The sequence below is a fragment of the Phaseolus vulgaris genome, chromosome 4 (genome assembly GCF_000499845.2).
Source record: "Phaseolus vulgaris cultivar G19833 chromosome 4, P. vulgaris v2.0, whole genome shotgun sequence".
Taxonomy (NCBI): domain Eukaryota; kingdom Viridiplantae; phylum Streptophyta; class Magnoliopsida; order Fabales; family Fabaceae; genus Phaseolus; species Phaseolus vulgaris.
This window is the reverse complement of record NC_023756.2, coordinates 34,872,992-34,895,883: the sequence shown is the minus strand read 5'-3', so window position 1 is coordinate 34,895,883 and position 22,892 is coordinate 34,872,992. Positions and strand designations below refer to the sequence as shown.

Genomic DNA, 22,892 nt, shown 5'->3' with positions numbered 1-22,892 from the left:
CGAAGCCAAGCACCCAGGAGACCGCCTGTGGGTTAGCTTGAATGGGATTGCTGGGAGGTCAATCTTTGCTATCTTCCAGCAATCCTATAAAGATTGGAAAGGGAAATTCGTCCAAGTGCGCCCTAACGACAAGGACGCCTCCCTACTCGACGGCTTCCCCTTGTACTGGGTGGACAAAGGGAAGAAAGAGTCCAAGAGCTGCTTCAGGAGACCCAGAAGTCCTGACAGCATGGGAGCGTTGGACCGAGATCTCTGCCTTTTCTGGAAAAGGGTCGCGGATGCCAACATCACTTTCCTTACCACCACCCTGATCTGCTTCGAATTCTACGAGGACCAACTCGAAATTCGAATAGGTTAGAACATTTAAACTGTTGTTTTAATACTGCTTCTATTTAACTGTTTCTGGGCGTTTTGTGCGTTACGCGCAAGACTTTGGTTTTATTTTTCCCGCACCGATCATCTGCTTTGCTGCATACTGCCTTATGCACTTATTTTCTCCTTGAGTTAACCCATGCATTTTCGTTCCATGCAGATAACATGTTGGGCAAGGGTATGCTTGCTGAATTGAGGGCGCTCGCCCGCACCCACGGGCTGGCGACGGGCTCTCAAACAGTGCCGAATTCGGTGGTGGAGATCGCCGTAGCCCAGGGTCGATCGCCACCTAAGGGCCCAGCTCCCTCCGACGTCCAGCCCGCCGCCCAACGTAAGAAACTTGTTCTTAAAAGGCCTAAGAGGAAAGCTCCTCAAGTCATCCACGAGGAGGAAGAAGAAGATGACGAGGTCACCGAAGATGGCCTCGTTACAAAGAGGAAGAGGGTGGGACCTTCTTCAGCACCTGCCCCACCCCCTCTTCCAATCTCAACGCCACCATCCACGCCTGCCCCACCTCCAACAGTGCCATCTCCACCAGCTCCCGCCTCCCCAGTCCAAGCCATTCCGTTGGCAACTGCGCCGCCCGCGGTCGAGGCCGCCGAAGACAATTTCTTGGAGGACCCCCCAAGCGCCTCCACGCCATATGTATCAGCTGGAGGGGGTCCTACCTCTAACGCCTCAGCTGCAAATGCCGCTCCAATCGGGGATGAGGTTGCCCACACCTCTCCGATTCTAATCACCGAGTCCCCGACGTCGCCACTACGAGCAGAAGCACCCACTGAAGAACCAACTAAAGAGGGTGGCGACGGAAACCAACAACAGGCCCCATCAGCGCCTCTCCAAGCAGCAAACCTCCCTCTCGAGGTCACGAGGATGTGGGAGCCTTTGTCCGCTAAGCTGAAGACGATAGCGGAAGACATTCCCGCCATCATAACTAGGGTGGTGCAGAGCTCCACCAGGAAGCTCCAGGACGACCTCTTCAACCTCAAGACAGAGAACAACACCATGAAGGTTGAGGTGGAGAAGTTGTCCTTCAACTTGACGCTCGTGGAGATTGAACACTCCCGAGTGGAGGACGCAATGAGCACCGAGCTCAGGTTGGCGCGCAAAGAGGCCACTGATCTCCGCCACAAAGTGCAACAACTTGCTCAAGAAAAGATCGAACTAGAGAGCAAGATTGTGCCTTACCGCGTCAGGGTGGCTGACCTGGAGGCTCTCATAAAGGCCGACGCCGTCAAGGTGCAGAAATTGGAGAAAAGGTCAGCCGAGCGAGAGACCCTCCTTGGGCAGGTGGAAAAGGCAAGGGACGACGCCATAGCTGATCTCGCCGAGGCCAACGAAGAGAAGGGAAAGGTAGCTGCTGAATTGGCCCAAGTGCAAGCGGAATCCAAGAAGGTTGCTGAAGACCTTCTCCAGGCTCAAGAGACCAATGAACAACTCAAGAAGCAGGTTGAAGAGCTGGAGCAACAGAATAAGGAGCTGAAAGAGCAAACTGAAGATCTCAAGAAGCGGATTGAGGAACTTCAGAAGCAGATTGAAGAACTCAAGCTGAACTCTGCTCAAATTCTGGCTGCTGGATTCGAAGCTGCATGGGAACAATTTGCCTGCTTGTTCCCCGACCTGGATCTCAGCATGGTGTCACTGAATAATGAAGTGGTGGATGGAAAAGTGGTGCCCGCCGAAGACTGATCAATTTAATCCATCCATTGCTTTTATACTTTCCCTTGTATACAGCTTGCAACAGACTTTATGCCTTTTCGTATATATGTTTTGAACTGATATTAACTGTTAATGACAAAGGTCTACGTTCTTCCTCTTATAACTTCTTTAATTGCTTCAACTTTCCTTGTTTGTTTAATTCCAAAGAAATGACTTAGGAAAACTGTAGGCACGACCTTTGACTTAACTGCTTCGAATCACTTCAGCCCTAAGCAACAATCACTTTAACAATTCGTAAACTTAAGGCAATTAACCTTATCGAAAAATATTCCTCAAGCAACAAACTTTGACTCAGCTACTGGCTTAAACACTGCTTCACCCGATCTGCTCCATCAAAACGGGTCTTTTAACTTTTTCGCCACTGTTTGAACTTTTCCTGGTTGCCAGAAACTCTTGGCGATCAGCTTCTTTCTGGCTTCACGCCTTGGCCATTGTTCTTTGATCTGGGGGTAGAGGCGCCTTTCGGATCCTTCTCTACCCCCTTGTGCTTCAGAGCAAGAGACCGGGTGGCTAGGCGTTCTCTTCGAACCTACCTTAGCCACCCTCAGAACTTCTTCCACCCTCTACACCGTACCTGAACTCGTTCGAGACGAGAAGGATTTTATCTTGCTTGAACTCGCTCATAGGCGAGAAGGTCTTTTACTCGCCTGAACTCGCTCATAGGCGAGAAGGACTTTGAATCGTGCCTCTACATTGCCCCAGGGGTTACATCTTCTCGCCTCCAGAAACACAGAGGACTTTTACTTGCCTCTACATTGCCCCAGGGGTTACATCTTCTCGCCCCCAGAAACACTGAGGACTTTCACTTGCCTCTACATTGCCCCAGGGGTTACATCTTCTCGCCCCCAGAAACACTGAGGACTTTCACTCTTTCTCGCCTACACTCGCTCGACGGCGAGGAGGTCTTTTACCTGCCTCGGAACGCGCGCGGGCGTTGAGGTCTTTTCACTGGTGCCTCCGATCGCCGAAAAACGATGAGGACTTAAAAAACTTTAACTGATGCCTCCAATCGCCGAAAAACGATGAGGACTTAAAAACTTTAACTGATGCCTCCAACCGCCGAAAAACGATGAGGACTTAAAACTTTAACTGGCGCCTCCAATCGCCGAGAAACGATGAGGACTTAAAAACTTTAACTGATGCCTCCAATCGCCGAAAGACGATGAGGACTTACAACTTTTTTAAGAAGCATACAATATATCTTTATTTGCCTTAAACACGTATGAGTGACAAGGTCTTTCTTCAAAACTTTTTGGAAAACAGCAAGCATGCAATCTGAAAACGCCTTGTACTTCGAAAACTCTTCTTTATTGGGTGGCCTCATTAAAAACCCTCCTTAGGGAAAAAAGAGTGCCCCCTTCAAACTGTTTTATCAGAGACATTGTAATATAACTTTTGTGTTTGTCTTTACTTACAAAGTTCTCAACTGTAATACAACTTCAAGTGCGTGGCGTTCCAAGTGCGAGGAATCGCCCCTCCTTCCAGCGTCTCTAAGCGGTAGGCGCCGTTCCCGAGCGCCTCGGTTATTCTGAACGGTCCAGTCCACTTGGGCGATAGTTTATTCTCCATCTCGTACTGGTGGGCCTTCCTCATCACCAGGTCGCCTTCTCTAAACTGCCTTGGCATCACCTTCGAGTTATATCTTCGTTCAATCCTCCTCTTCACCGCCTCAGCCTTCAATCTCGCTTCCTCTCTAACCTCATCCAGTAGATCCAGGTTCAACCTTCTCTCTTCATTCGAGTCTTCCTCTACAAAGTTCTGGAATCTCGGCGAGCTCTCCTGAATCTCTACTGGAATCATCGCACCACACCCATAGACTAAGCTGAACGGGGTCTCATGGGTTCCTGACTGCTCGGTGGTATGGTATGCCCAGACTATACAGGGCACCTCCTCAGCCCAGCTTCCCTTGGCTTTTTCTAGCCTTCTCTTCAAACCTCTCAACAACACCCGATTAGCTGACTCCACCTGGCCATTTGTCTGAGGGTGCTCGACGGATGCAAACACTTGTTGAATTCCCACCCCTTCGCAAAGCTTCTTCAACAGGTGGCTTGCAAACTGAGTCCCATTGTCCGACACCAGGCGTTTAGGCACTCCAAACCGGCACACGATGTTCTTCCACACGAAACCTTCGATCTTGTGTGCGGTGATCTGGGCCACTAGTTCTGCTTCGATCCACTTGGTGAAATATTCAATCGCCACCACCAAGTACTTCATCTGACTGATCGCCAGCGGGAAAGGTCCCAGGATGTCGATTCCCCAGGTATGAAACGGCCAAGGGCTATAGATCGACTTCAACTCCCGGGAGGCGCCTTATGCCAATCGGCGTGCTGTTGGCATTGTTTGCAACATTGGGCATACTTCTTGCAATCTTCTCTCATCGATGGCCAGTAGTATCCTGCACGGAGAGTCCTCGCGGCCAGAGCTCGACCCCCGACGTGGCTTCCGCATATACCTTCGTGGAGCTCCGCCATGATTCTTGTGCACTTCTCGCCATGTATACATTCCAAGAGCGGGTGAGTGAACCCAAACCTGTACAGATCGCCATCAATCAGGGTGTACTTGCTAGAATTCTTCTTTACCTTCCTAGCCTCAGTCGGATCCAGCGGGAGAAGGCCATCTGTCAGGCAACGCTTGTACTGTGTTATCCAAGTGTCTGGCTCATGGGTAGCGCAGACCTGCATCACGTTCACCTTCTCTCCCCGACATGCTCTAATTCTCGGCGATCTCAGAGTTTCTTGCGTCAGGGACTTATGGCTTCTCGCTGCTTTCTCCGTCGACTTGCTTATCTGAAGGACCAGGTGATCTGCCACAAATGCTCTCGGCGTCTTTAGAGTTTCTTGAATCACCGTCCTCTGCCTACACCCCTTGCCTGAACTGGCGAGCTTAGCTAGCAAGTCAGCTCGGGCATTCTGCTCTCTGGGCACATGCACTACTTCAAAGGAGGCAAAGGAACTTTTCAACTCCTGCACATATTCCAGATAGGCCGCCATTTGCGGATCTTTAGCCTGGAACTCGCCTGTTACTTGCCCTGTGACTAGCAGCGAGTCACTCTTCGCCATCAGCACCCTGGCTCCCATCTCTCTAGCCAGCAAAATCCCGGCGATCAGCGCCTCATATTCTGCTTGATTGTTACTGGCTTTGAAGGCAAACCTCAGAGATTGTTCGATCAGCACGCCGTTTTGTCCTTCCAATATGACTCCAGCACCGCTGCCCTGCTGGTTCGACGATCCATCCACCGAAAGTACCCAATGGAAATTGTCCCCTTCAACTCGCGTTGCCTCAGATGAGAGCTCGACCACGAAATCTGCAAAGATTTGCCCCTTAATCGGGCCTCGGGGCTCATATTTGATATCAAACTCTTACAATTCTACTGCAACGTCAGGCTTCTTCAAGACCTTCTGGATGGGCAGGTCAGTCATCACCAGTATTGTGAAGCTATGGAAGTAGTGGCGCAACCTCCTCGCCGAAAATACCAAAGCCAGCGCAGCCTTCTCCAGGGCCTGATATCTCGTTTCGGGGCCCTGCAACACCTTGCTCACAAAATAAATAGGCTTCTGAGCCTGACATTGATCCTAGGCGAGCACCGCACTCACCGCTCTCTCAGTTACAGCAAAATACAACCTGAGAGGGCTCGCCAGATACTCCTTCAGCTTGACGAAAGCTTCCTCGCACTCTTTCGTCCAAACAAACTTATTGTTGCGCCTCAGGCACTGAAAATAGGGATGGCCCTTCTCTCCGCTAGCGGACACGAAGCGGGACAGGGCTGCCATCCGACCTGTTAGCTGTTGAACCTCCTTCACGTAGCTGGGCTCCTCATCGCCAAGATGGCGGCACACTTATCAGGGTTGGCCTCTATGCCTCTTTCAGTCAAGAGGAAACCCAAAAACTTCCCAGCTTCCACGCCGAAAATACATTTCTCTGGATTCAGCTTCAATCTGAACTTGGCGATCGTCGTGAACAATTCCTCCAAGTCGGCAACGTGCTTGCTCTTTTCCGGCGAGGTCACGACCATGTCATCGACGTACGCTTGCACGTTCCTTCCCAGCATTGGTGCCAGTACTCGATCTATCAGCCTCTGGTACGTGGCCCCCGCGTTCTTCAGCCCAAACGGCATCACCTTGTAGCAATAGCACAACCTCTCCGTCATGAAGGCTGTCTTCTCTTCATCCATGGGATGCATCTTGATCTGATTATACCCCGAGAAGGCATCCAGGAAACTCAGCAACTTACACCCTGCAGCACTGTCAACCAGGGCGTCTATACTTGGTAAAGGATACGAATCCTTTGGGCAAGCTTTGTTCAGGTCGGTGAAATCGACGCACATGCGCCATTTCCCGTTACTCTTCTTCACCAGCACGACATTCGCCAGCCATTCAGGGTACTGGACTTCCTTGATGTGGCCTGCAGGAAGGAGCTTCTGTGTTTCATCTCTAATCGCCTGCCTCCTCTCCTCGTTGAACTTTCTTCTTCTTTGTCGCACTGGTCTCACCAAGTTGTCCATCGCCAGATGATGGCACAAGAAGTCGGGATCAATCCCGGGCATGTCCGAGGCGGACCGTGCAAACGCGTCCAGATGCCGCTCAATCACCTTGGCGATCTGGTCCTGGAGCTCGACCTCCAGATATCTTCCTAGCTTGAAGATCTTTCCCTCGATCTCTTTCTCGAGCCACTGCTCAACAGGTTTTGGCCTGGATTCTCGGGCGATCACCGCCCTGGCGATTCCCTGCTCTCTCGCTTCCTCAGGGCGATTCCGCGCCTCTTCCTCCTCCAGACCAGCGTTTCCCTCCACTAGCTCAGCGTCCACCATCTCCACGTCCCTTCCGACGGTCTCTTCCGCTACCGTCGATCTGGGCTTCACACCGGGAGGTGGGGTGGTTGTTACATAACTCACTGATCTCTTGTTTTTCAGGCTATTCTCATAGCACTTTTTCGCTTCTTTCTGATCTGACTTGATCGTGATCACCACCCCCTCCATAGACGGCAACTTCACTTTCATGTGCCGAGTCGACGGAATGGCGCTTATCCTGTTAAGCGTGGGCCTTCCCAACAGGATGTTGTATGCTGAATGAGCGTTTACGATGAGGTACTTGATTTTCTCCATCCTCGAACCAGCCTCATCTGTAAACGTGGTTCTCAACTCAATATACCCCCTGACCTCCACCTGGTCACCAGCGAACCCATACAGGCACCCTCCATAGGGCCTTAGCTGGTCAAGGGGCAACTCCAGCTGCGTGAAAGTCGGCCAGAACATCACGTCTGCCGAACTTCCCTGCTCCACCAGAACTCTGTGGACCTTCCTTCCCGCCGTAACCAACGAAATGACTATGGGATCGTTGTCATGGGGCACAACGTCCCGAAGATCCTGCTTGGTGAACGTAATGTCTACCTCCGGCGAGTGATCTTCAAACATATCCACTGTCATCACCGACCGCGCGTACTTCTTCCTCTGCGATGCGGTGCATCCACCACCTGAGAAGCCTCCTGCAATGGTGTGGATTTCCCCGTGGATAGGCATCTCGTGTTGCTGGGCTTCTCCACCTGCTGGCTGGGAACTCGACGCTCCCCCCGTCCTCCTATCCAGCAGATAGTCATTTAGGAACCCGCTCTTAACCAGATCATCGAGCTGATACGCTAAGGACAAACACAAGTCCAAAGTGTGGCCAAAGCCCTGGTGAAACTCACACCAGGCGTCTGGCTTTGGTCCCAGCACCTTGTCGCCCACCTTCTCAGGCGCTTTCAACCTAGCAGATATATTGGGAATGGCGATCAGGTCCGCCAATCCCATAACAAACTTGTGCTTAGGCGGGCGATTGTATTCCCGGCGTGCTGGCTGCTGGCGTCCCTGGCCCCTCCCCTTGTTCCTCCTATCATAAGGATGGCGAGCCCTCTGGTCCTTCCTGGCCGCCGCCGCTGTCTCCAGTACCCTTTGCGGCTGGATCCTGGTCTGGGCGCGTGGCCTAGCGGGAGCCACGCTCCCTCTCTTCTCGGCGACCTCACTCTCGTCGGCGATGTGAGCCACCGCAAGTCGCCTGACCTCAGCAAACGTTGCAGGGTGAGCCCTGATCAAGGCCTCGTAGAATGGTCCTGGCAGCACGCCCTTCTTGAATGCATAGACCAGCATTTCTTCATCTTTAGCCGGCGATCTGACCATCTGCGCTCCAAAGCGATTCAGGTAGTCTCTGAGGGACTCTCCCTGGTACTGCCTTATATCAAACAAATCATAAGACACCCTGGGCGGTGCCTTGTTCACGATGTATTGCTCGACGAAAACCTTCGAGAACTGCTGAAAATTGGTTATGTGACCGTTAGGTAGGCTCACAAACCACTCCAACGCTGTTCCCTGGAGCGTGCTCACAAACATCTTGCAATACACGGCGTCTGACCCTCCCGACAACATCATCTGTGTATGGAACGTGGTTAGATGAGCCTCTGGATCCTCCACGCCGGTAAAGACAGCCTTGACAGGGACCACGCTCGTAGGAATAGGTGTGTCAGTAATCACCTGAACAAAAGGCATAGGGAAAACGCGAGGTGGCGATGACGGTGCCACCTCTTCAGTAGAAGAACGCCCTTGCTGCTCCTGAAGAGCTTGACGCAGCTCCTCAGTCACCTTGCTGAGCTCCTCATTCCTGGCGCGAGAGGCGACCAGGTCCTCATGCATTCTCGCCTGCTCTATGCGTGAGGCTTCCACAGTTGCCTGCAACGAACGCATCATCTCTGCCATCTGCGCCATGGTCATGGCAGCGGCGCCTTCAGCAGCGACGGGCGCAACTTGACTTGAGCGATTGCTTCTCATTTTTCTCATGAAACTCAGCGAATCACAGAATGCAGCGAACAACACTTACTTTAGCTACGATTGAGTCAGCGATCAATCGGAAAAACTGTGCGAAACTCCACGAGAAAACTCAAGAACACCGCAAACCTTCAAAGAAACTTGCAAGTCCACCAGAAACCACTGCTCTTCCCACGGACAACCAAACGAGCGAAAGAACTCAACTCCACCGAACAAATCGCGCGAAAACAGCAGAAAAAACCTCACTCCACCGATCAAAAACCCAAACGAACAGTGTAAAACGCAAATTCACCGAACGAATCTCAAGCAAACAGCGAACGATGGTTGCACCAGCACACAACCACGCAGAAAACTTCGAAAACCTCCAAGAACTCACGCTGTGGATGGGAGCAAGTTTTACACGGCCCCACGGTGGGCGCCTGATGATCCTGCCTGTTCATCAGAACGCTGGAAACTGCCTCGTCAAAGGATCGACGTGTGCATCGCTTCACACCTCCGTTCCTCTTCGAGATTCACCTCAAGAACCTGCAAAGAAACAGAGCGGCGCCGCTGCGGCCGATCACACTCCAACGCCCAAGTCAGTGACCGAATCACCAAATACTAAGAGAACAAGAACCGTGCAAATCCTCTCTCACAGTAAGCTCTATAACTCGCAAGCGTAAAGAATGTATTCTGAACGTGCGTACCTCAGAAAGTTCGTTGAGAACTCTTATATACCTGGTTACCTTCTCTCTCCTGGCAGTTACAGACTTGGACACGTGGCTCGCATCCAACTGTACACGTGCCATCATCTGGAGCCTCCTTGACTTGGGCGCTGCTTCTGACTCTCTTTTTGGCTAAGTTATTTATGCATGGTGCTGCCCAGTACATAGCTAACCTGGGAGTGCGATCTCTACTGGAACTGGCGAGTTAGGGTGCCTTCATACACCTTCCCTGTGGTCTCGCCGGCCGCCTTCATAATCTGCACCACGTTCATCTCTGGCGATGTGCTTGCTCTGGCGATCTCCAATCACTAGATCGCCTGAGTCTACATCTGGGCGATCGCCTGGCATACTGAAGATCGGAGCACGCCAAATAACTGGCGATTACACGAACCACCCGACTTCCTTCCCCACCGCCACTCTGGCGCCTTACCCACACGCCTACTCTGTGGCTTGGTGCCACGTCATCACTTCCGACTTCCAGGGCGGTAGAGGTTTCAAAAGTTTCTAATTTGTATGTGTACCGCCCTGGTGGTCGGGTGTGATGACGTGGCATCCTGCTACGGTATAGGCGTGTTGACAAGGCGCCAGGTTGGCAGAAGGGAAGGAAGTCGGGGGGCACGTGTAGTCGCCAGTTGTTAAGTTGGCGTGTTCCGATTTCCAGATTACCAGAATAGGCGATCGCCAGGTTGAAGATGAAGTCGCCCGATGTAGTTTTCTTCGAAGGTTTGCGGTGTTCTTGAGTTCTTGCGCAGTTTCTTGAGTTTTCTCCGATTGATCGCTGATTCGATCGTGGTTGAAGTGTTGTTTGCTGTATTCCTGTGATTTGCCGAAGTTCATGAGAAAAATGAGAAGCAATCGCTCAAGTCCGGTTGCGCCCGTGGCTCCTGCCGCTGTTGAAGGTGCCGCTGCCATGACCATGGCGCAGATGGCGGAGATGATGCGTGTGTTGCAGGCAACTGTGGAAGCCTCGCGCGTAGAGCAGGCGAGGATGCATGAGGACCTGGTCGCCTCTCGCGCCAGAAACGAGGAGCTCAGCAAGATGACTGAGGAGCTGCGTCAAGCTCTTCAGGAGCAGCAAGGGCGTTCCGCCGCGGAAGAGGTTGCGCCATCGTCGCCACCTCGTGTTTTTCCCATGCCTTTTATTCAGGCGATCACGGACACGCCCATTCACGCGAGCGTGGTTCCGGTTAAGGCTGTTTTTACCGGCGTGGAGGATCCTGAGGCTCATCTCACCACGTTCCATACGCAGATGATGCTGTCAGGAGGGTCGGACGCCGTCTACTGCAAGATGTTTGTGAGTACGCTCCAGGGAACGGCGTTAGAGTGGTTCGTGAGCCTGCCCAACGGCCACGTAACCAATTTCCAACAGTTCTCGAAGATCTTTGTCGAGCAGTATATCGTGAATAAGGCGCCGCCCAGGGTGTCTTATGATCTGTTCGATATAAGGCAGTACCAGGGAGAGTCCCTCAGAGAATACCTTAATCGCTTTGGAGCGCAGATGGTCAGATCGCCGGCTAAAGATGAAGAAATGCTGGTCTATGCCTTCAAGAAAGGCGTGCAGCCAGGACCATTCTGCGAGGCCTTGATCAGGGCTCACCCTGCGATGTTTGCTGAAGTCAGGCGACTTGCGGTGGCCCATATCGCTGACGAGAATGAAGTCGCCGAGAAAAGAGGAAGCGTGGCTCCCGCCAGGCCACGCGCCCAGACCAGGATCCAACCGCAGAGGGTGCTAGAGACAGCAGCGGCGGCCAGGAAGGACCAGAGGACTCGCCATCCTTACGATAGGAGGAACAAGGGAAGGAGCCAGGGGCGCCAGCAACCAGCACGCCGGGAATACAATCGCCCGCCTAAGCACAAATTTGTCATGGGACTAGCGGATCTGATCGCCATCCGTAACATATCTGCTAGGTTGAAAGCGCCTGAGAAGGTGGGCGACAAGGTGCTGGGGTCGAAGCCGGACGCCTGGTGTGAGTTCCACCAATGTTACGGCCACCCTTTAGACTCGTGTTTGTCTTTAGGATACCAGCTCGACGATCTGGTTAAGAGCGGGTTCCTAAATGACTATCTGCTGGACAGGAGAACCGGGGGAGCGTCGAGCTCCCAGCCAGTAGGTGGAGAAGCCCAGCAACACGAGATGCCTATCCACGGGGAGATCCACACCATTGCAGGGGGTTTCTCAAGTGGTGGATGCACCGCATCACAGAGGAAAAAGTACGCGCGATCGGTGATGACAGTGGACATGTTTGAAGATCACTCGCCGGAAGTGGACATTACGTTCACAAAGCAGGATCTTCGGGACGTTGTGCCTCATGACAACGATCCCATAGTTATTTCATTGGTTACAGCGGGAAGGAAGGTCCACAGGGTTCTGGTGGACCAAGGAAGCTGGGCAGACGTGATGTTCTGGCCGACTTTCACGCAGCTGGAATTGCCCCTTGACCAGCTAAGGCCCTATGGAGGGTGCTTATATGGGTTCGCTGGCGACCAGGTGGAGGTCAGGGGGTACATTGAGCTGAGAACCACGTTTACAGATGAGGCTGGGTCGAGGACGGAGAAAATCAAGTACCTCATAGTAAACGCTCCTTCAGCATATAACATCCTGTTGGGAAGGCCCACGCTTAACAGGATAGGCGCCATTCCATCGACTCGGCACATGAAGGTAAAGTTGCCATCCATGGAAGGGGTGGTGATCACGATTAAGTCTGATCAGAAAGAAGCGAAATGGTGCTATGAGAATAGCCTGAAAAACAAAAGATCAGTGAGTTATGTAACAACCACCCCACCTCCCGGTGTGAAGTCCAGACCGCCGGTATCAGAGGAGGCTGCCGGAAGGGATGTAGAGATGGTAGACGCTGAGCTGGGGGAGAGGAATTTTGGCCTGGAGGAGGAAGAGGCGCGAAATCGCCCCGAGGAAGCAAGGGAACAGGGAATCCAGGCCTAAACCTGTCGAGCAGTGGCTCGAAAAGGAGATCGGGGGAAAAATCTTCAAGCTGGGAAGATCTCTGGAGGTCGATCTCCAGGACCAGATCGCCAAGGTGATTGAGCGGCATCTGGACACGTTTGCATGGTCCGCTTCGGACATGCCCGGGATTGATCCCGACTTCTTGTGCCATCATCTGGCGATGGACAACATGGTGAGACCGGTGCGACAGAGAAGAAGAAAGTTCAACGAGGAGAGGAGGCAGGCGATTAGAGACGAAACACAGAAACTCCTCGCTGCAGGCCACATCAGGGAAGTCCAGTACCCTGAATGGTTGGCAAATGTCGTGCTGGTGAAGAAAAGTAACGGGAAATGGCGCATGTGCGTCGACTTCACCGACCTGAACAAAGCTTGCCCAAAGGATTCGTATCCTTTGCCAAGCATTGATGCCCTGGTTGATAGTGCTGCAGGGTGCAAGCTGCTGAGTTTCCTGGATGCCTTCTCGGGATATAATCAGATCAAGATGCATCCCATGGATGAAGAGAAAACAGCCTTCATGACGGAGAGATCGTGCTATTGCTATAAGGTGATGCCGTTTGGGCTGAAGAACGCGGGGGCCACGTACCAAAGGCTGATGGATCGAGTACTTGCACCAATGCTGGGAAGGAACGTGCAAGCCTACGTCGATGACATGGTCGTGACCTCGCAGGAGAAAAGCAAGCACGTTGCAGACTTGGAAGAATTGTTCACGACGATCGCCAAGTTCAAGTTAAAACTCAATCCGGAGAAATGCATTTTCGGCGTGGAGGCTGGAAAGTTTTTGGGTTTCCTCTTGACTGAAAGAGGAATAGAAGCCAACCCAGACAAGTGTGCCGCCATCTTGGCGATGAGGAGCCCGGCTACAGTGAAAGAAGTCCAGCAGCTAACAGGTCGGATGGCAGCCCTATCTCGCTTCGTGTCAGCTAGCGGAGAAAAGGGGCACCCCTGTTTTCAATGTCTGCGGCGCAATAACAAGTTCGTTTGGACGAAAGAGTGCGAGGAAGCTTTCGTCAAACTGAAGGATTATCTGGCGAGCCCGCCGGTCCTGTGCAAACCGCTGGTGGGGACCCCTCTTAGGTTGTATTTTGCTGTAACTGAGAGGGCGGTGAGTGCGGTGCTCGCCCAGGATCAAGATCAGGCTCAGAAGCCTATTTATTTTGTGAGCAAGGTGTTGCAGGGCTCAGAAACGAGATATCAGGCCCTGGAGAAGGCTGCGCTGGCTGTGGTGTTTTCGGCGAGGAGGTTGCGCCACTACTTCCACAGTTTCACAATACTGGTGATGATTGACCTGCCCATCCAGAAGGTCTTGAAGAAACCCGACGTTGCGGGAAGGATGGTGAAGTGGGCGGTAGAGTTGTCAGAGTTTGATATTAAGTACGAGCCTCGAGGCCCGATCAAGGGGCAAATCTTCGCAGATTTCGTGGTTGAACTCTCATCAGAGGCGACGCGGGTTGAAGGAGACGATTTCCGTTGGGTACTCTCGGTGGATGGATCGTCGAACTAGCAGGGTAGCGGTGCTGGAGTCATATTGGAAGGGCCCAACGGCGTGCTGATTGAACAATCTTTGAGGTTCGCCTTCAAAGCCAGCAACAATCAAGCAGAGTATGAGGCGCTGATCGCCGGGATTTTGCTGGCCAAGGAAATGGGAGCTAGGGTGTTGATGGCAAAGAGTGACTCGCTGCTAGTCACGGGGCAAGTAACAAGCGAGTTCCAGGCTAAAGATCCACAAATGGCGGCTTACTTGGCGTATGTGCAGGAATTGAAGAGTTCCTTTGCCTCCTTTGAAGTAGTACATGTGCCCAGAGAGCAGAATGCCCGAGCTGACTTGCTTGCTAAGCTCGCCAGCTCAGGCAAGGGGGGTAGGCAGAGGACGGTGATCCAAGAAACTCTGAAGACGCCAAGGGCATTTGTAGCAGATCACCTGGTCCTTCAGATAAGCAAGTCGACGGAGAGAGCAGCGAGAAGCCATAAGTCTTTGACGCAAGAAACTCTGAGATCGCCGAGAATTAGAGCATGTCGAGGAGAGAAGGTGGACGTGATGCAGGTCTGCGCCGCCCATGAGCCAGACACTTGGATAACACAGTACAAGCGGTGCCTGGCAGATGGCCTCCTCCCGCTGGATCCGGCAGAGGCTAGGAAGGTAAAGAAAAATTCCAGCAAGTACACATTGATTGATGGCGATCTGTACAGGTTTGGGTTCACTCACCCACTCCTGGAATGTATACACGGCGAGAAGTGCACGAGAATCATGGCAGAGCTCCACGAAGGTATATGCGAAAGCCACGTCGGGGGTCGAGCTCTGGCCGCGAGGACTCTCCGTGCAGGCTACTACTGGCCATCCATGAGAGAAGATTGCAAGAAATATGCCCAATGTTGTAAACAATGCCAGCAACACGCCGATTGGCATAAAGCACCTCCCGAGGAGTTGAAGTCGATCTATAGCCCTTGGCCGTTTCATACTTGGGGAATCGACATCCTGGGACCTTTCCCGCTGGCGATCAGGCAGATGAAGTACTTGGTGGTGGCGATTGAGTATTTCACCAAGTGGATTGAAGCAGAACCAGTGGCCCAGATCACCGCACACAAGATCGAAGGTTTTGTATGAAAGAACATCGTGTGCCGGTTTGGAGTGCCTAAACGCCTGGTGTCAGATAATGGGACGCAGTTTGCAAGCCACCTGTTGAAGAAGCTTTGTGAAGGGGTTGGAATTCAACAAGTGTTTGCATCCGTCGAGCACCCTCAGACAAATGGTCAGGCGGAGTCAGCTAATCGGGTGTTGTTGAGAGGTTTGAAGAGAAGGCTTGAGAAAGCCAAGGGAAGTTGGGCTGAGGAGGTGCCCCGTATAGTCTGGGCGTACCACACCACCGAGCAGTCAGGAACCCATGAGACCCCGTTTAGCTTGGTCTATGGGTGTGACGCCATGATTCCGGTGGAGATCCAGGAGAGCTCGCCGAGATTCCAGAACTTCGTAGAGGAAGACTCGAATGAAGAGAGAAGGCTGAACCTGGATCTACTGGATGAGGTCAGGGAAGAGGCGAGGCTGAAGGCTGAGGCGGTGAAGAGGAGGATCGAACGAAGATACAACTCAAAGGTGATGCCAAGGCAGTTTGGAGAAGGCGATTTGGTGATGAGGAAGGCCCACCAGTACGAGATGGAGAATAAGCTGTCACCCAAGTGGACTGGACCGTTCAGAATAACCGAGGCGCTCGGGAACGGAGCCTACCGCTTAGAGACGCTGGAAGGAGGGGCGATTCCTCGCACCTGGAATGCCACACACCTGAAGTTGTACTATAGTTAAGAGCTTTGTAAGTAAAGACAAACACAAAGTCATAATACAGTGTCTCTGATGAAACAGTTTGAAAGGGGGCACTCTTTTTTCCCTAAGGAGGGTTTTTAATGAGGCCACCCAATAAAAGAAGAGTTTTCGAAGTATAAGGCGTTTTCTGGTTGCATGTTTGCTGTTTTCCAAAAGTTTTGAAGAAAGACCTTGTCGCTTGTAAGTGATTTAAGGCAAGAAAAGATGTGTCGCATGTTTTCCAGTTAAAGTTTTTAAGCCCTCATCGTTTTTCGGCGATTGGAGGCACCAGTTAAGTTTTAAAGTCCTCATCGTCTTTCGGCGATTGGAGGCACCGGTTAAGTTTTTAAAGTCCTCATCGTCTTTCGGCGATCGGAGGCACCAGATGAAAGACCTCAACGCCCTCGCGCGTTTTGAGGCAAGTAAAGACCTCCTCGCCGTTGAGCGAGTGCAGGCGAGAAAGAGTAAAAGTCCTCCGTGTTTCTGGGGGCGAGAAGATGTAACCCCTGGGGCATGTAGAGGCAAGATAAAGACCTCCTCGCCGTTGAGCGAGTGCAGGCAAGAAAGAGAAAAAGTCCTCAGTGCATCCAGGGGGGAGGAGATGTACACCCTGGGCAAGTTGAGGCACCAGATAAAGTCCTTCTCGCCGTCGAGCGAGTTAAGGCCAGTTAAAGACCTCCTCGCCGTCGAGCGAGCGCAGGCGAGAAAGAGAAAGGTCCTCAGTGCATCCAGGGGGAGGAGATGTACACCCTGGGCAAGTTGAGGCACCAGATAAAGTCCTTCTCGCCGTCGAGCGAGTTAAGGCCAGTTAAAGACCTCCTCGCCGTCGAGCGAGCGCAGGCGAGAAAGAGAAAGGTCCTCAGTGCATCCAGGGGGGAGGAGATGTACACCCTGGGCAAGTTGAGGCACCAGATAAAGTCCTTCTCGCCGTCGAGCGAGTTAAGGCCAGTTAAAGACCTCCTCGCCGTCGAGCGAGCGCAGGCGAGAAAGAGAAAGGTCCTCAGTGCATCCAGGGGGGAGGAGATGTACACCCTGGGCAAGTTGAGGCACCAGATAAAGTCCTTCTCGCCGTCGAGCGAGTTAAGGCCAGTTAAAGACCTCCTCGCCGTCGAGCGAGCGCAGGCGAGAAAGAGAAAGGTCCTCAGTGCATCCAGGGGGGAGGAGATGTACACCCTGGGCAAGTTGAGGCACCAGATAAAGACCTTCTCGCCGATGAGCGAGTTCAGGCGAGTTAAAGACCTTCTCGCTTACATGCGAGCATAGGCAAGATAAAATCCTTCTCGTCTCGAACGAGTTCAGGTATCGCGCAGAGGGTGGAAGAAGTTGGAAGGCGGCTAAGGTAGGTTCGGAGAGAACGCCTAGTCAGCCGGTCTTTTGCTCTGAAGTTCAGGGGGGCAAAGAAAGATCCCAAAGGGCGCTTCTACCCCAGATAAAGAAACGATTGCCAAAGCATGAGGCTAGGAAAAGCTGATGTTACCAAGAGTTCTTGGCGATCGGGAAGAGTTTAAACGGCGACGAGAAGGTTAAAATACCTGTTTGATAAAGCAGGTCGAGTGGGACGGTGTTTTGAGCCAATAATTGAGTGACAGTTCGTTGCTTGGAAGGTATTCTTATGATAACGTTAGTGCCTTAAGAGTACAAGTTGTTTAAAGTGATTATTGCTTAAGTTTGAAGTGGCTCGAAGCAGTTGAGTCAAAAGTCGCGTTTGCAAAATCACTAAGTTAAATCCGACAAAGTTAAACATGCAAAGAAGGTTAAAGCGCTTAAAGAAGTCAGGAGAAAGAATATTCAGACTTTGTCATTGAGTTAAGTATCTGTTAAAAGCACATATGCACGAGTTTATTACAAGGTATATACAAGGGAAATCATAAAGTAGCAGATGAGGTGGAGTTGATTAGTCTTCAGCAGGAACGACCTTTCCATCTACTACTTCGTTGTTCAGCGACACCATGCTGAGGTCGAGATCGGGGAATAGGCATGCGAATTGTTCCCGAGCGGCTTCGAATCCAGCAGCCAGAATCTGAGCAGAGTTTAGCTTAAGTTCTTCAATTTGCCCTTGAAGTTCTTCAACCTGCTTCTTGAGCTCTTTGTTCTGCTGCTCCAGCTCTTCAACCTGTTTTCTGAGTTGTTTGTTGGTCTCTTGAGCATGGAGAAGGTCTTCAGTAACCTTCTTGGATTCCGATTGAGCTTGGGCCAACTCAGCAACCATTTTTCCTTTCTCCTTGTTTGCCTCGGCGAGATCAGCCATGGCGTCGTCCCTCGCCTTTTCTACTTGCCCAAGTAGTTTCTCGCGGTCGATCGACCTCTGCTCCAATTTTTGCACCTTGGCGGCGTCAGCTTTCATGAGAGCCTCCAGGTCGACCGCCTTGGCGCGAAGAGGCACAATTTTGCTTTCCAGCTCGATCTTCTCTTGGGCAAGCTGGTGAACTTTGTGGCGAAGGTCAGCAGCTTCCTTGCGCGCCAGCCTAAGCTCGGTATTCATGGCATCCTCCACTCGGGAGTGTTCGATTTCTGCGAGCGTCAGGCTGAATGACAATTTCTCCACCTCGACCTTCATAGTGCTATTTTCAGTCTTGAGGTTGAAGAGATCGTCTTGAAGCCTCCTGGTGGAGCTCTCCACAGCCCTCGTTATGATCGCGGGGATATCCTCTGCTATGGTTTTCAACTTGGCAGTTAGAGGCTCCCACATCCTTGTGACTTCAAGGGAAAGGTTTGCTGCTTGGAGAGGCGCCAGGGGGGCTTGTTGAGGGTTCTCACCGCCACCTTCCTTAGCAATATCTTCAGCGGTTGGTTCCTGGCGTGGCGACGCAATCGGGGATTCGGTAATCAGGATTGGAGAGGTATGAGCCACCTCATCCCCGATTGGAGCATTTTCTGCAGCTGAAGCGTTTGAAGGGGGGCCCCCTCCAGCTGACATGTATGGCGTAGAGGCGCTTGGGGGGTCCTCCAGGAAGTTTGGCTCTTGGGCCTCAGCTGCAGGTGGCGCAGTGGCCAGTGGAACCGCTTGGACTGGAGAGGGAGGAGCCTGCGGCGTTGGCGATGATGGAGGAGGAGCAGGCGTCGATGGTGGTGTTGAGGTTGGAAGAGGGGGTGGAGCAGGTGGAGAAGAAGGTGCCACCCTCTTCCTTTTCGTAACGAGGCCATCCTCTGTGACCTCGTCATCCTCTTCTTCCTCCTCATGGACGATTTGAGGGGCTTTTCGCTTAGGTCTCTTAAGGACCAGTTTCTTGCGCTGGGTGGGTTCCTTGGGCGGTGATCGCCCATGAACGATGGCCTTCTCGACCACCGAGTTGGGCACCGTTTGGGAATCGGTCGCCAACCCGTGGTTTCGGGCGAGCGCCTTCAATTCGGCGAGCATGCCTCTGCCCAACATGTTGTCTGCATGAAACGAAAATGCATGGGTAAGCTCAAAGAAGAAAAAGATAAGTGTATAAGGTAATAAGCAGCAGAGCAGATGGTATGTGCAGGAAAGGTAAAACCAAAGTCTTGTGCATATCGCACAAGACGCCCAGAACAGTTAAACAGAAGCAGTATCAAAGCAATAGTTCGGATGTCCTAACCTATTTGGAATTCTAGCTGATCCTCAAAGAATTCGAAGGAGATCAAGGTGGTGGTCAGGAATGTTATATTGGCGTCCGCCACCCTCTTCCAGAAAAGACAGAGGTCTCTGTCCAATGCTCCCATGCTATCAGGACTTATGGGCCTCCTGAAGCAGCTCTTTGACTCCTTTTTCCCCTTGTCCACCCAGTACAAGGGGAAGCCATCAAGAAGGGAGGTGTCCTTGTCGTTTGCACGTACTTGGACGAATTTCCCCTTCCAGTCTTTGTACGATTGCTGGAAGATGGTAAAGATGGATCTCCCAGCAATCGCATTCAAGCTGACCCACAGGCGGTCTCCTGGGTGCTTGGCTTCGAAAAGGAACAAAAACACGTCCACCGACGCGGGCAACCCCAGGTGGTCGCATGTTATTTGAAAGGCTCGAACAAACGCCCAGCTGTTGGGGTGAAGCTGGGCGGCAGCAATGTTGAGCTCGGTCAGAAGTTCCCTCTCGAATCGGGTGAGAGGGAACCTGAGCTTGACCTTCTTGAAGAAAGTCGTATAGACAAAGCAGAAGGGCCCGTCGGCGCTTACTTTGTCATCAGCACACACGGGCAGATCGGCGGGGCAAGGTAGCACCATCATCTTCTCGTCGTGCTCCTTGTGAAACGATTGGTGGATCTCGTCCCCCTTAGTCAGCCGCAAAACTGCTCCCGCAGTGTTTACCGACGAGGTCTCCTTCAGAAGGGTTGAGTTAGCCCAGGGGTATAAAGTTTTGAAGTCTGGCAGAGGGACGGGGGCTCCTCCAGCGTTAGGTGGAGTCGCCTGGGCCAGGACAGGTTGGGAAGACGCAGGCCTCACAGCCTGCGAAGACGAAGCGCCACGAACTTGTGTTGGGTCGTGTGCTTGTGAAGGAAGGTTTCGTGCTGAAGGAGGGGGGTTCGGGGTAATCTTGGTACGAGTCATGATAGCAGCTGCAAAGGAAGAAGAAAGGAAAAATGATCAGGGGGTTACAAAGGCTGACTCGATCATAGGAGGAAGGTGAAAGACGAACGAATGTAGGTTCGTTGCGACGATTGACGAAGCCCTAAGTTACGCAGAAGAATAAATGGAAAAACAGCCCACAGCGTATGCACCAAGCAGTTACAGGATGATGCAAATCAGTGAAAATGCAAGGAAAACCAGCAGATGAAGGAAAGTAGTTACCTTTCGATGATCAGGAAGACGATGGAGGAAGATGGTGATCTAGAGCGTTGAAGAGCGTTGAGAGTTTTCGCAGAAGGAAGTTAGAGTGTTTGCAAGCACGAAGAAAGTGATGGAACAGTGGAGCGAAATGGGTTTAAGGGTTTTTGAAATGGTTTTAGGAAGCGCAAACGGCAAATGAAGAGAGCCGTTGATGAAGCCACGCATCAGACGATGAGTGAGGGGTTTGGTGGGGCGTCAGAGCAGCAGAAGGTACAACCGCTTGGAATTCCGCGTCAGTGCCACGTGGATCGGCGTTAACGAAGGCTCTTTCAGTCTTTTCGCTAGACAAGTCTTCGCTTAAGACTGGGGGGCTTGTGTACCGCCCTGGTGGTCGGGTGTGATGACGTGGCATCCTGCTACGGTATAGGCGTGTTGACAAGGCGCCAGGTTGGCAGAAGGGAAGGAAGTCGGGGGGCACGTGTAGTCGCCAGTTGTTAAGTTGGCGTGTTCCGATTTCCAGATTACCAGAATAGGCGATCGCCAGGTTGAAGATGAAGTCGCCCGATGTAGATTCAGGCGACCTAGTCATTGGAGATCGCCAGAGAAAGCACAACGCCGAAGATGAAGGAGAAGCAGATTGTGAAAGCGGCCGGCGAGACCACAGGGAAGGTGTATGAAGGCCCTAAACTCGCCAGTTCTAGTAGAGATCGCACTCCCAAAGTTAGCTATGCACTGGGCAGTACCATGCATAAGTAACTTAGTCAAAATGAGAATAGAAGCAGCGCCAAGTCAGGGAGCTCCCAGATGATGGCACGTGTACAGTTGGGTGCGAGCCACGTGTCCAAGTCTGTAACTGCCAGGAGAGAGAAAGCCACCAGGTATATAAGAGTTCTTAACAAACTTTCTGAGGTACGCACGTTCAGTTCATCCACTTTACGCTTGCGAGTGATAGAGCTGATTGTGAGAGAGGATTTGCACGGTTCTTGTTCTTAGTATTTGGTGATACCGTCACTGACTTGAGCGTCGGAGTGCGATCGGCCGCAGCGGCGCCGTACTGTTTCTTTGCAGGTTCTTGAAGTAGATCCCGGAAAGGAACGGAGGTGAGAAGCGGTGCGCACGTCGATCCTTTGACGAGGCATTCTCCAGCGTTCCGGTCAACAGGCAGGATCAATATGCATTGATTTTTTTTTTATTATAGGCCACCAACATAATTATCCATGGCATTTGAGTTCTTCATTGCAAACCTCAAGCTCCTGGGATCGTAATGGGGCCTAGAGGAAAGGTAATTCCTTTAGGGCATGCAGACAGGGATGTAATAAGATTGGTCACTGCTTGAAAGATTTGGATTGACCATAATACATTGTATGATTGTCAAGATGGTTTGCTTGATGTAACACGAGATTCCACTGATGTGACTATCTCTAATAATTGGTTCAAAAATCAAGATAAAGTTATGCTTCTTGGTCATGATGATGGATATGTGAGAGCCCAGATATGAAAGTTACAGTTGTGTACAACCATTTTGGACCTAATTGCAATCAACTTATGCCAAGGTAAATAGTTTTTATACTAAGTAGTTAAAAATACACAAAGTAGTAAGCAATGTTATATGCTCTTACTAATAAAAAAATAATCTTCTAGGATTCGCCATGGATACGCACATGTAGCCAACAATTTTTATCAAGGATGGCTTCAATATGCCATTGGTGGAAGCATGAAACCTAGTCTCAAAAGTGAAGCTAACCTCTTTGTAGTACCGACAATAGGAAATAAGGAGGTAATAAATTTTTGAAATTTCATTCGAAGTATATGATATGCAAGTGAAAACCATTCACTTAATAATTTTTTTATGCATACTTATATACTATTATAAAGATATTTTTGACTGTTATGCTAATGATTTATTACGTAGGTAACATGGAGAAAAGGTAATGATAAAAGTGAAGATAGAAGGAATTTTCATTCGATAAGGGACATTTTTGAAAATGGAGCTTCTTTTAATGTAACAAAAGGAGGGGGTGTGCAGAAACCAAATTATAACAAAGAACAAAATTTTATAGTTGTCGATGCTAAATTCGTGAGATTGTTGACACGTTCATCTGGTGTCTTGTGATACAATAAAAATTATATATATTGATTAACTAATAAGAGGGACCATCTCCTGAATTATTTAACATTCTTATAATTTAGACCATGTAAATTAGGAGAATTTAATTTTCTTTAATTTATAAAAATTAAATTGTATTTTTCATTAAAATTCTAAAACTTGTAAATATACTATATTAGTATAACATAAGAACACTCCTTAGATTTCGTTTTATTTGTATT

At 51.1% G+C, this 22,892-nt stretch overlaps 1 pseudogene; it reads left to right on the top strand.

Annotated features, from left to right (window-relative positions):
* LOC137838731 (putative pectate lyase 2) overlaps positions 1–22,677 on the top strand; it is a 28,336-nt pseudogene extending 5,659 nt beyond the window's left edge.
* Positions 22,678–22,892: the final 215 nt, after the last annotated feature.